This window comes from Halyomorpha halys, unplaced genomic scaffold, assembly GCF_000696795.3.
Source record: "Halyomorpha halys isolate HHAL.00 unplaced genomic scaffold, Hhal_1.1 Scaffold1556.1, whole genome shotgun sequence".
NCBI classification, from domain to species: domain Eukaryota; kingdom Metazoa; phylum Arthropoda; class Insecta; order Hemiptera; family Pentatomidae; genus Halyomorpha; species Halyomorpha halys.
In genome coordinates, this window is record NW_027105186.1 from 150,529 (window position 1) to 165,111 (window position 14,583).

At 30.7% G+C, this 14,583-nt stretch overlaps 1 protein-coding gene across 2 annotated transcripts in view; it reads left to right on the forward strand.

The window, feature by feature from the left end:
• stumps (DBB domain-containing protein stumps) overlaps positions 1 to 14,583 on the forward strand; it is a 226,968-nt gene that overhangs the window by 140,418 nt on the left and 71,967 nt on the right. The window contains exon 1 of one of the 2 annotated variants that reach the window (XM_014435286.3): positions 8,454 to 8,568. The exons of the other annotated variant lie outside the window; for it this stretch is intronic. The gene's annotated coding sequence lies outside the window, so the exon portion shown is untranslated. Of the gene's footprint in view, positions 1 to 8,453; positions 8,569 to 14,583 lie in introns of those variants that run through there. 2 annotated transcript variants of the gene reach the window in all.

Consider the following 14,583-nt stretch of genomic DNA (forward strand, 5'->3'; position numbering starts at 1 on the left):
TTATGCCAATATTTCTTTATTTTATTATTTTTGTTTTGTTTTTTTATATCATTTAGTTTATAGTTTAAAATTTACAAATTTGAGTTAAAGCAATGCATTTACAAAAGCGTTACCGTCAATCTAAAAAAGAAAAACAAGTAAACAGAAGCGTCGAATGTTCTAGAAATAGTATTGACCTGTAGTTTCGGGTAACTATGAAAACTTATCTCCAGAATAAGCTTGTTAAAGAGATCGTTCAGTGTTTTTGTTTTTAACTTGGGTTCCTGACCCCTTCTTTCTTCCGTCTGTTTTAGTGACTGAATTTCAATTTTTTTTTTTTATTATATTATATTACTATTGTATATTATTTTAAGTAAAAATCAATCGGTTTGATCAATATCAATATATTTGAATATTATTAATCAAAATGTTTCTATATTTAGTCAATACTTGTTAGTTTTGTTGTTAATGGTATATTCATTCGTAAATACACAATTAAAAAACTAAGTGAATGAACATGCTATATGAAATTTTAGGATGGGAATTATGCTTGGAAAAATGATTTTAAATACTCTTTCCTACATAGCGCCTTGCATATTTCTTGATAAGATAATATGAAATCGTTTCATACAATTCTTCATAGCTCTTCACCTATGGACAAAATTCTACATTTTCAATCAGAGTAATTTAATTTCTTACTTAATTTAATTTAGTTAAATTTATTAAAAATAAATTAAGGTCTGTAATTAGGTGAAGATTCTTAGCCTATTGAAGGTAGGTTTTTTTTATAATAGTGGTAATTACTTTTATTTCTTAAGAGTAAAAGTGTTATAACTAATATTGTTACATTAAAATTATATAGTTTTATAAATTGATAGCTGTTTTATAAAATTTTAAAGAAACTATTATTATACTACGTTGATAAATATTTTTGTTTAAATGATTGACTTGTGAAAATTAGTGGAAATTGGAAAAAAATATTTTATTAAATATGAAAAATCAATTATAAAAAATATCAGTGTAGTGTGTGAGGAATTATGTTTATAGTATGAACATTTTAGGTTTTTCGTTGATAATGGTCTATGGGCCATGTAAGGACTAAATAAGTCTATGAACACATGAAATTGTCTTGTTATTAATTATTTATGTATGGTCGAATTAATATAGAGAATATTTACATGTCAATATTATAAATGAAATAAATAAGTAGATTAAAGTACATTTGGGTACTTTAGAAACATTTTAGATTTTTTTATTGCACGAAAATCTGGTGTCTAATGATAAGAGATTGATAGTTTCACTATATCTAAGTCAATCCTCATAAACCTTTTCGTTTAAGTTATTCAATATAAAACTTAAAAACGACGTTGTTTTTACAAAATTCTAAACAGTACAAACGATGAGACAGCAAAGTTTATTTTTCACCTCATTGTTGAAAAGGTCCTTCCAGAACACAGAAAATACTCCCACATTGAAGAGGTCTAGAACCTGCTAGAAATCCAAAATAACAGAATACATCAGTCTTCTAGACAAATATATTTTAAGAAATACAATAATTCCTCCTAATTTATTTGAAACGAGTCATTATTTAACCTAGAGACGCAGTGGGCACTCCAGCACTGGGCCAGGAGACTACACGAACTCCCAGACGACTAGCTCACTACTATCTCGGAACTTCTAGGAACCTCCCGAAACCTACTGCGAATGGGAAATAACGCCTGCTAGGTGATATATTGAAGTCAGCTCATATTAATTACCCCCTTCGCCAAAGTTGGATTGTTTCCAAACAGCACATGTGTCCAAGATGGAGACGATAGTTTGGGCAGTGTTGTACTAATATGGAATTAACTAAATTACTGTTAGGTTATTGTGTATTGTGATATCAGTGTATTTGTTTCTAATATTGTTGTGATAACAAGATATAATTGCAATTTATACATTTATTGTAATGTAAAATTTTATTATTAATAGGGTAATTGTGAATAAAACTAGTGACCTAGGCAGAAAAGCCAGCAAAAAGTTTTTAAATTATTGATGATTGGAGTTCTATCAAAGGGTAGGTTCTCTACGTGTTTGTATCATGTTATTTTATATCTAGTAGCAAATTTACTAGTTTTAAATAATTTTATACAGTTGTAAATAGCAACAAATAAATTACTAAAAAAAAAAAATTATTGGTCAGTAAATTTGATCTTAGTTAAAATAGAGTGTTACAGGCGTGTAGAGAAACTTGAAACGTTGAGGACACATTTTATAGAAGTTTCAAAGCCCCAGGAATAAATTTTAAATTTATAATTTAAATTATAAAAAAAAAACAAGGCTTGGAACAACTAAAGAGTTTGAATTTACCGTCATTTTATAAGGTTGTTTGTACAGGGCTTCTTTCAGAAAGATCTCGAAGAATAAGGCAGTCCCTGTAGGTTATTTAAGTCCTTAACAGAAAATTCTTAAAGTGACCGTGGTACTTAGCGATATACTTAATGGTTTTTCAAGAAAATTCGCATACTTTTTGTTTGAAATTGTCCTTTAAATAATTTTTACTAGAATTAGGCATTCATTTTTTTCCTGTGGAAGTTTTGATTTCAACACTTACAAGATATTAAACCTCTGCTATTAGGTCATCGAAAAGTTCATTTCTCCTGTGTTAGGGACATCAATCAAAATTTTTTTTATTAATTTATTGACATTTACAACTATATTCACATAAAAATACGGCTAACAAATTTGATGTGATATGTAAAGAAACTATCCATTGCTAGTATTCTAATAACATTTCTACTTTAGAAGGTCTAGAAACCCTCTTCTTTTCAGGCGCCTCAGAGGATTATCAGGAACGGAAAAGGAAGCAAGGACTGGTTGTTTTGGGTGGTTAGCGATTTATAATGAAAGGATTGATATCAGGTTCGGGCTATATCAGTTACTTATGAAAAATTAAGGATTTTATTTTTGACTAAAGTAAGGAACATTGAGGATTTTACGAAGGATTTTGGATTACAATGATTGGATACGAGAAGAATTCGAAGGTTTAATGAAGTCCCAAAACTCAACTCCGTATGTCCAGATTGGCCTTATTACAGTCATGTAGATCAGTTTACACAGTTAGTCTAGTAAGTGTTGTAATAGTCGAAATCGACGTGCAGTTTCCTGACTTTTCAGCCTTGCGTGAGGATTCCAGGGTAATCGTTTGTCCAGATGTAGTCCATGGTAGCGGATCTGTTCGACAGGGGTAAGAGTAACATTATTAAATTAAACTGTAGGGCAGTCGGTAGGTTTACGACGAAGGGTAAAGGTGATTTTATGGGATTTGTTGGAATTTATCTTAATCCTCCAATTACGACACCATTCTTCAAGGGCTGTGCTATGGGATTGAAGAGTTTGGAATACAATTAATGGGTTATTATTAACTGCGAGCACACATGTGTCATCGGCATACGTGGTGAGGATAGTGTTAGGATTGGTTCGAATGTTAGCTGTACAGACGGTGTAGAGGATGAGACCAAGGATACTACCATGAGAAGCACCAGTAGACTGAGAATAGAAAAAGAATTTCGTATTACAAAGAAGACGAGCCAACGTCCACCACACGATGACATTGCTGGATAGTGGAGTGGGATGTTCGAATTATTGATGTAAATTTGTATCTAAGATTGTCCTTGATGCCGAAACGTTGGACTTTTCAAAGAAATAAAGAGTGTTTTGATACCTTAATTGGATACAATTTATTTTATCTAAACAATAATAACCATTCTCAAGAAATTGAAAAGATTATATATAAAATTTATTTTTGTTGTTTCAATTCGAACACAAAATGAGACTGTCTGTTGTAAAACATAGTATCTGACATTTATTGTAAATTGATACGTTTGGCTTCGTAGGATTTGTTTGGGGTTGACTTTATAGACCCTTGTTTTGTTTTTTTAAATTAATTATGGTAATTTTTATTTAATAAGTGATTATTGGTTTAAGGAAAAACATTACAATTAACAATAATTTTAATATTCTGAACCTTTTTAATTTTTTCTGTTACCATGTTACCTCGCTCAAGTGCCCCAAATAAGAATGACAGAAAAACACATTTGATAAATAACAAAATTAAAACTACTTCCTCTAGCAGATTTTTTATTTTCGACACTTATCTTTTGACGAATACTAGTTTAACTGAGCAAGAATGAAGTATAACTAACAAATAGAGCTAGTACATCACTCCACAACAGTTCTTAAATGTACGTTATCCCGATATAATAAACTATTAAATGAACAGATTAATTTCAGTTTATTAAGAATTCAGAATTACTTTAAAAAAAAAAAGGTTCATATTTAAATTCACAACCCCTCTCCTCCTCCGAAAAAACTCTTAGTAAAATTTTCAAACAAAAATAATTTTTTTCGAGTAAATTTATATCCGAAAGAAATATCCGAAAAAGTCTATTGGCTTTTTTTTCTTACCTCCTTTATTGAAAATATATAGATTACAATATTGGTATATATATATGTATATAATTATATATAAAATGGTGCCCTTCCTTTGCCATATGCCAGTCTATTGGCTTTTTTTTTTTTTTTTTTTTTGTCCGAACCCTCTAAAACAGAAATAAAATGTGAGTTAGTAGTGCATTACTGTGTAGAAATAAAAAGTAATTCGTGTTGTGTCTTACCTTTTACTACCTTTGGTATTTAAAGGTTACCTGTTATATTTAATTTTACATATGAGCTATCCGTTCAGCAACTATTGGCTAAGTGATGACCTAGATATTGATATATTGTTGGAATATAGAATCTATGGGACTAGTGTTTTAGAAATTTTAAACTTTAACTAGAAAGGTTCTATTTTGCAACACTATATGAAAGTATTATTAAATCAATATTATATATATAAATTATTGACCCTAGCTAAATATGATGGAGATGGTCGGGAGAGCGGCCAAAAAGAAACAAAAACTAATTTTCAACTATTTATTTGCAGAGTTTTATGAGGTCTAAAAAGATACAAAACAACTAAAAATTTGTTGACAATATAAAATAATAAGATGGCAATAAAATAAACTAAGGTGAGGTTGAAAATTATGTAAACATGAGTGAAAAAATATATGAAATGAAGAAATGAACAAAAAAACAAAACAAATAAGATAGTAATAATTAATAAGTATGTATTACAAATTTATGTTTATCCGATTCCATTAAAATTTGGTCGGTTGAGTTTCCTTGAGGAACTATACAACTTTTTCCTAATTTATAAGGAATGGTTAAAAGCTGAAAGTTAGGGATAGAAAAAATATGTTTTCGTATCTTTTAAAACCAGTATTTAAGTCGGGTTTTTTTCAATATGAAATAAGGTTGAAAATCAATATGAACTTATTTTTTTACTTTAAAAATTGTTTCACCTACTTTCCTTGAAGTGATAATATTTTTCTAGACATTTTAGTTGCCTAAGATCATTAAAATTTTGAAAGCGTACTTTTCTATCTCTACTTTAAGTAATTTTTTTTTTATACCAAAAAATAATAGTTAAATAAAAAAAAAAAATTTAAACGAATACATTCTTTTTGAAGTCTCGGGCCTATTGGAAAAATCCCCAAGATATACGCTCATATTTTTCGATGTCCATACTTGTAACACACCCTTAAAAAGATTTTTGGGAGTTCGGTTTAATTGTTCATTTTTGCAACTAAAAATGGGTTGTAATAATATAATAATATAATCAACCTGAAATTAATATATTGTTTTAAAAAATAATGCGATATGAACTAATCAAGCTGATTTGTTTATGTGGAGAAAAAGGATTGGAAATTGCGACCATCCGATTCGTAGATTTTTATTGAATTATTTTTATTCAATTCAATATTGTTGAAAGTTTTTCTAATGGTAATACAATGTTTTTTTATGTATGTAAAATCCAACAGAAGTAAGAGCTGTACCTGGCTGGACATATCGACAGGAAACATGAGACTCGGAACCGAACGCCTACGTCAACATCACGCCCACAGCAGTTACACTGATTGCATTCGAATTGTCAATACACAAAGATGAGAACGTTTCATCGAATCAATCGTCAATTAACGTTTGAAGTGTGACAGTGCTGTAACTTCGGTGTGATACTAACGGGAAGGAAACACGGTAGCTATCTTTGAAACATGTTCTATTTTAAATTCAACGAAGGAATGGCCGATATATTTTTAAATGTGATTTAATTATACTCGGCTACGGGACTGGGCAAAAAATAGGACGGGGCAAGGCTACTCTCAACCCGAGCTTTCCTATCCTCGCTCTGCTAATTATCCCGACCGATTCCACCCCAAACTGAGTCCGAACCTGTTTCGTATTATATATTACTAGCAGGCGGTACAATACTTCGATATATTTGAGAATGTATATACATTAAATTAACATTATTGAATCTGTGATATCAATTAATGTGTATATTTAGTAATAAAACGGTAACTTGAGTAACATATAGAATTAACTTCATATGACTCAAGCATGGCAGTGGTTTAAGGCTCTATAAAATGCACCAAAGAGCAAAAGCCAGATATTATGTAAATAAATAAATTAGAATTAAATAAATTAGAAACGAAGATATAAAATAAAATGTTTGAAATTTTTTTCATTATTTGAAACTAATATTTCGCCCTTATAAAGGCACTAAATCTATTTTTAATGTTGGTTAAAAAAGAAGAACTTCAGCTTTCCAAAAGATATATTAACGTGGGAATGGGATAAAATGCATTTAACCGATTATATTTACATTGGTAACCAGAATAAATGCTGAACGAATGCTCCAAATAAATGAAGGTGAAAAATATCTCATTTATAATTTCTTTGAAAAATAGTATTTGAGGGTTTCAGACAACGCTAAAAAAGAATATGATTTACTTTTTCCTAAAAAAAACTTTTGTAAGCATACTTCACAGAATTCCTTCATGTTTTTTTTAATTTTTAGTGAATAAAAAATCTTTAATTGCTCAAAAAAATTGTTAGTTCTCATTTTATTCCTCTTTTCAATATGAATCCTATCGGGGTCCATTGAGCCTCCCCCCCCCAAAAAAAAAGAATTAATATATTTTTTTCGTATTTATTTCTCATTCTATGAACTATAATTGTAGAAACTCTACTATTACGTCAGTGCACATAAAGTACTAGAATCCAAAAACATTCTTTAATAAGGTTATTCCTGCGTAACCTTTCTGGTAAAATCGGTTATGCCTGCTTGGAAAAAATGAAATGATACGTAAATTAAAAAAAAAAATGTATAGAACATACAAATATTAATTTATAACTGCAAATAATAACGTTACGATTTGAATCGATCCGGATGCTCCAGCGAGGTAAGAAACATTAATAAAAAAAACATCTTTTTTTTTGAGGTCTCAATTTACCTGTTGTATTAAAAAAAAAAATATTTGTAGTATTCATGATGTGTTAAAAGTAACATTTTAACATGCTAAATGTCCTAAGTATAGGATTGTGAGCAAACCATTTTATATGTTAAATGCAGAGGAGCTCCTAGCGGATATTTTGGACAACTTTGAAACCTTTTCTTTCAAAACCTTCCAGAATTTCATTATTTTTATCCATTACTTCATTACAGTTTTAAAAACGTTCAAAACAACAACATGAACTAGGAGCAACTCACTGTATATTTTTCAGACCTTTTAACAGACTCTCGACCATGTTAAATGTTATATCCTTTTAATATGCTAAAAGAAGGAAATATTTATCAATTAAATGCAACTTTTTCCATTTACAATTTAACATGTTAAACTAAAGATTATGATTACTCCTTATTTCAGAAAAAATCTGAGCTGACTAAAGATTTAGTAATTGTATTTTATGATTAAGAAAAAAAATCTAAACTTATAAACTTATAAATTTAAGAAAGCCGTACCCGATTTCATATGGTATATATTTTTACTTAATTATAACTTTATTTTATTTAATTACATTATTACTTATTATTGATTAGATATTGTAAGAGTTTCATACTATCGAACTTTTATTCTTATAAGATGTTTTTGATTGAGTAGTTCTTCGTGTAATTTTTTTAAAAATAAATATAAGCATTCAAACAGGATTACGAACATGGAAAACCAGTAGATTTGACTAACCATTTAAATTTAAGAGGTATATTGCTTTTAATATATTTAAATTATTTTTACAATATTATATGATATCCAATAGAAATACTTTAAGTTGTTTCACGAACTAGTTCAAGTAAACGATCGTATCATTTCCTCTAGTCGGTCAAAGGCCATTGGAAATTGAAAGGATCTATACGTTACATTTCAATAATAATATATCATTCGGAAGGCTGTGAGGCGAGGCATTATAAAATAATATGTTAGCCATCTTGGCCCTAAACAGAACCATTATCTCTTATGGGCGAGAGCCAAAAACACGCAGCGACCCAGTGCACCTGGTCTTGTGACGTTTTTGGCTTCGTTGAGGACTTTATTTTCTGCCCCTTGTCTCAGTGTGCAATGTAAGTACGGGACGGGGCATATCATGTAGATCGGATCCAAGCATGACATCGTAAGTAGTCAAGTGACTTCACTTCTTGAACGTCTCTGAAACGGGATACGTGTTGTGTTCCAGGTAAGTTTTGATATATATTACTGTTAGAAATTTAAATCAATTATATTCAAATTAACAGAATGCATAATTTATTATGTAGTATGTTTTTAACAATCTATTGTCCGGTTCAGATTCTATTGTCCGGGCTCTAACCAATTCCTTGGTTCCAAGTCTAATCTGTTCATTGGAGATGATTATGATCGATCGATATATATATTATCTATACAAGGTGTTAACTCTGAGACACGTTTAGAATTACGGATCTCAAAAAAAATAAAATAAAATAATAATAATGATTAATAAATGAAATCCCTATGAAGGTATGTCCATTAAGGCTTTACTTAGGAGATTATTGCGTCTACAGATTTTCATTTCCATGAATTATTTAGATAATTAAATAAATAAATTTGTTTCAACTACTTTATTGTGGAAATGTAAACATGAGCAATAGTATTTTCAGTTAGGATACCTTACCCAGAAACTTCTTGTGTATGTGCATACATCATCTATATATCTCTGAAATATAAGATCAAATAGAGAATCTCATTTATTGTTCAAGAGTGATTTCATAAACCTAAGAAAGTACGAGTATACTTGCGAACCAAACGAAACCTGAAATGCAAAAGAAAAAAATACATGTTTTGAAAATCACACTTCACCGGACTTGTTTCTAATTTTATATCATGTTTTTTTCCCTACGCCGCAGGGTCATGGCTCTTCCACCATGATGGCTCTTGCAGCCCAATAAAGCGTCCCGATTCTGGACCACTTTAAAAGCGTTTGACTCATTTTCAAAATTAAATATTCTAGCCCAAACCAGATATTATTCCTTCCATTATAAACTTCCTGACCACCCAAACCAACTAGTTTCTAACTTTACTTCTTCACCCATTCCAGACAATCCTCCGAGGCGCGTGAAAAGAAGATGACCTCGAGACCTTCTAATGTAGAAATATTATTAGAGTGCTACCAATGGGTAGTTTCTCTACATGCCAGTAACACTCCATTATGATCTTAAATCAAATTTACTGGATGTATTTTTATGTAAAAACAGCTGTAAATATCATTAAATAAGTAATAAAAAATATATATATTCAAAGAAAAATTGTTTTTTTAAAGAAAAAACGTTACTTCAAACAAGAGATAAAAACCATTTTTGATTGTTAAGAGAAATTTATTGAAGCTAATGTAATTTATTTTGAGTTCAAATAATACATTTACTTACTTATTAATTACTTAATATATCAATCAGAATTGAGGAAATAATTCCTTAAGTACACATTAAATCCACTTTGTAAAAAAAGGAAACTTGGAAAACATTTTTTTTTCCTACACCTCAGGAAAGAGGCTATTAAGCCTATTTCTCTGTCTAATTTGTTTTCTCTTTTATTATACAATTTATTATGCTATGACAACAATACCAAATTTACCTTTAAAATTTTTTTTTTATTATTATTTTTTAGTCATGTTTTTTAAATATAATATAAGGCAATCCAAAGCGAAGGTAATGCTTGCCTATGCATACTGACTGACCTCACTGGATCATTTCTAATATCATCATATCTATTGTGCATTATAATATGTAAACTGATTTAATAGCAACAGATGTTAATATCAAGAAATATATAAATAAAACAAAATTGAGAGTTTAAAATAAAATCTATATGTTTTTATTCGATAACCGTAAGTGAAATTAATTGATGGGTGAAAATGAAAAAAATTCAAACACATGTTTATAATGTGATTCTACCCGGCCAAGTGATGTCATGATTTCATCGTCGGCACAAGATAAACATGTATCTTCTTAGGTTGATACATAATATGTTATTTCGTCTGTGTTGTTGAAAATCTGTTTGGCGAGATCGTACACTAATATCAAATATCTTAGCCATCTGTTAGTATGTTCCATTCTAGATGCGATGTCATTTTTCACAAATCATTTTCTTTGGTTTAATGTTGTTATGACACTAAGCTTTTCAATAATTGTTTTTGTACCTCTGTTGAAATGGCTTTTAATTTCTTTACTAAGTCCAAAGCAAAATGGGTTATAGGTATTGTGTAAGGTAATGTCTTGGACTGTATAAATCTGAATTATTTTATTATATATCTCCCTAGGGTTTCAAAAGCTCTCTTCAAGGTATGCCTGCAGTTTCTGCATATATACTCCAGTAAATCACACTTAGTCGCACCTTTGAAAAGCAATGCACCTAGCCGCAGGGAGGTTCGTAACCGCCGTATCTCTGAAGACGGTACCGGAATAAGCAATCCCTGGCGGAAGCGAGGGCAGAAGGAGACGGAAATAGAGTCAGGTATTGAATATTAGATGTGACACGTGTGTGGCAGATGGGCTCCTCTGGCGCGGGTGGCAACAAAAAGTGGTGAACCCTTTGGAGGGGGCAGCTGCCACCTATCGCATGCACCGGTGCTGTCTGCGATGAGCTGTGCAGCTATCATTGCAACCTCATGGCCCTAACTGGTTATTATTAATTGGAGTACGATAATCGTGGAATAATTCGATTATTAAAAAAAATGTATTATATAATAAGAAGAAGAAAACTATTTATTGTTAATCAACGTTTCGCCCCACTTTTCAGGGTATTCATTAGGGCTAACTGAAAGCTCAGCAAAGTGGAGCGAAACTTTGTTTCACAATAAATAATTTTCTTCTACTATTTGGCTCACGCCAACTAATTTTCCCGTCCTTCGTTAAGAGTTTTTCTCGTTGTTTTAAATGTGATGAGCCCTAGAGTAGAAAAAATTCGATTATTTCACCCTAATGTTTTTATTACCTTAATGAAAACCATGTATAATCACTAGTCAAAATTGATGAGTCTATCAAGTACAGTTAGGGAGAATAAAAAATAATTTGTCATTCGAAGCTCCATATATTTAAAATTACCAAAACTCTAGAAAACCTAATTGATAACTATTTAAAGTAAAGTAAATTTGCGAAAATATGAGCATTCCTAGCAAGAGAGTACCAAGGATAAAAACTAGGTCGGGGTAAGACATAGACTATCAGGGTCCTGTTCCATAATGAAAGCTATTAGTATTAGTTCAAAATACAAGTATCGAAACAACGTGTTAATTATACTAATACTTTTTTTTTCTTCTTCATGATAGGGAGGACTAATATTACAGGAGTTAAAAAGTACTAAAGTTTTTTTTTTTTCTACACCACAGGAAGTGGGCTATTACGCCGTTTTCTCTCTTGCATCCCAATAGAATTTTACTCTTCCTCTTAGTTGGTGCACATCCTGCCCAAGATCTTCTAGACCAATACACATTAAAAGATGGTCTCCTTCCATGTTTCCCATGTTACATAGAGGACATTTCGGGGAATCAACGATGCCAATTCGATGGGGGTGTTTTTGGAGCAGATCACTTTACTAGCCGAAAACAGGCCACTCTCTCAGCTCTGCTAAGATTGTTGGGGATTCGTTTATCCTTATGCAGTAGGCTCTCCCACTTCTTTCCTTCCGCTTGAACTTTTTATCTAGTGCTTGTTCTGTCCTTACAATAAAAACTTATCATTGACTTTACTGTTCTGCAGGAAAGTGGAACAGGCTGGTTTTCTGCACAACCGAGCTTTGCCAACTTGTCAGCTTGTTCATTACCATTTATACCAACATGGCCTGGTATCCACTGCAGAGTTATAGCCCTTCCTCTTTTCTTCATGATAGCAGCCATGTCTCTGCACTTTTCTTCCGTGGGTGACCCTGCGGCACCTGGTGTTGTTAATTTTTGTATTACGGCTTGGGAGTCGCTGAAGATTACAGTATTGTCATTGCTTCCAATAGTGGCTTTCATCGCGAAACAGATAGCCTGCATTTCTGCATCATAAAAGTACAAGTACTAAAGTACAAGTTACTATTGAACAAGTCAGTGAAATTGTATTTTGTTAAATCGACAAGGCTAATAGTATTAGTTTACACTTTATTATGAAACAGGGCAGTGGTTGTGACATTTGAGTACGGAAAAGGCGAATGAAACCAAAATTTTAAGAAAATTATATATAACTGTCGCAAATGCTTTGTTATTACATACATTATTTGCTTGAAAAAAAAAATTTAAATTAATAATTATTTTTTCCACTTCAAGGGGGAGGCAGCTGTCCCCTGCTGGGTACGCCTATGCCTGGTGGAACTATTTGCTGTTAATAGTTCTCAAGATACCGTTTTTAAATGCAATATTTCATAAAAAATGTAATGAAAAATCAGTAGTTAGTGAATTTATTTTGGAAAATCTATGCCTTAGGAAGCATGAGACTTGAAGATGTCTGTTTCCATTTAAGTAAATTAAAGCTAGTTTAATGTGCTATAAAGTAGTTCATGGCGTTTATCTTCGTAGGAGTAGTAGTTTTAGTGATATTGGTTAAAATACTACTTTATTGCACACGAAACTAGCTTTAATTTATGTGCTAATAGACGTTTGTACCTCGAATATTTAATGTTGCTTTTCAAAAAACTGTGTCTATTAAATGTAAGCGGCTCAACTAGGGCACATATTTTAGCAAATTTACATTACTTTAAAAAATGTTCTATTACGTTTTCTAGTGTTGTAGATAGTCTTAAAAATATGGAGCTCCAAATGAAAACAAAAAATGTTTTTTTAACCTTTTGAAACATCCAATATTTTGTATTCCTCCTAACTTCACTTGGTAGATATCAATTTTTACTACTAATGATACGTTGTTTTCATTAAATTAATAAAAATTAGTGTCCACCGGACTCTTATACTATTAGTTCAGTAGTATTCAACGCGGAATTGCTGTCATTATGTTTTTATAATTTTTCGACTGAAGGATTAAAACTCTAATACAATTTCGTCGATAGGGGGTAATTTTGAATTCATCCGATAAAAGCGAGGTCCCTCTCGAATTACGGATGCAACCCATCATTGGAAATAAATTATGCAAATGCTAAATCTATTACTTATCCTGTATTTGTGTTGTACAGTAAGTAATACTAATTATGAGTGAGTAAAACACTATTCATTTAAACAAAAATAGATATTTAAACAAATGATTTTTTAACAATTCTATATATAAATAATAACTATCTTTAGAACATAAAGATATTATTAATTAATACAAAATAATCTATACCCTTTCAAATCGCTTATAAAGAATATTGGTCGACTTAGGCCGAGTTAAAGTAAGATAATTTAATACTTCATTTCAAGAGAGTAAATGTGACTAGAGATTATATTATTTTTGTAATTATTCTTTTTTTAATTTATTTTTTCATACACATAGTTTGATTATGTTCATTTTCCTTATGCTTCTGTTTTTATATATTTTAAGAGAGATTTTATGTACTTTTTTTTTTATTTGTTTCATTTATTTATTTATTTTCATTCTTATTTTATTTAATTTTGGTATGGATGTGGTCATTCATCTCTATTACCTATTGCTCACAATAGTGTGGCAGATTGTAATATCTATCAATTAAATAAAGTTTTTTTTTTTAAATACTTCATTTTACGTCCATGCCTTGATGCAATCTTCCTTTTTGGAACCCTCAGAAAAAAATAAAGTAAATAAAAATTTCAAATATATAAAGTCTTCCTTCAAGAAATAGTATAATTACATTGAACAAAGAAATTAGTGTACACGCCTGACAGTAGTAAATGAAATGTTAACAAGCTACTACATGTCCCTGACAAAGAAAATGTATCCTTTGTTATTTATGTACTTTTCAATTCTTTCTCCGAACAACAAAACCCTAATTAGTTTTTGTCAACAATAAGAGAGCTAACGATACGCCATATTTTTACACGGGCTCATTGTATAATAGCAAGCTTATAAATATGTATTGGATGTATAGGGCACATTTAAAAGTAGAATGAATCACATCTATTGTAATCTCGGTGGGATGGCTGCCAGCGAGCGTTCGGTTCGCTACACTACCAGCTGTCTTCCTAGCTCTCATATTTATCTTCAACTATTCAATAAAAACAGTCCAAATCAATGGTCCATAGAGCACTTCATTAAATAATAAATAACATATTTATAGTGGCCTGATAACGATCTAT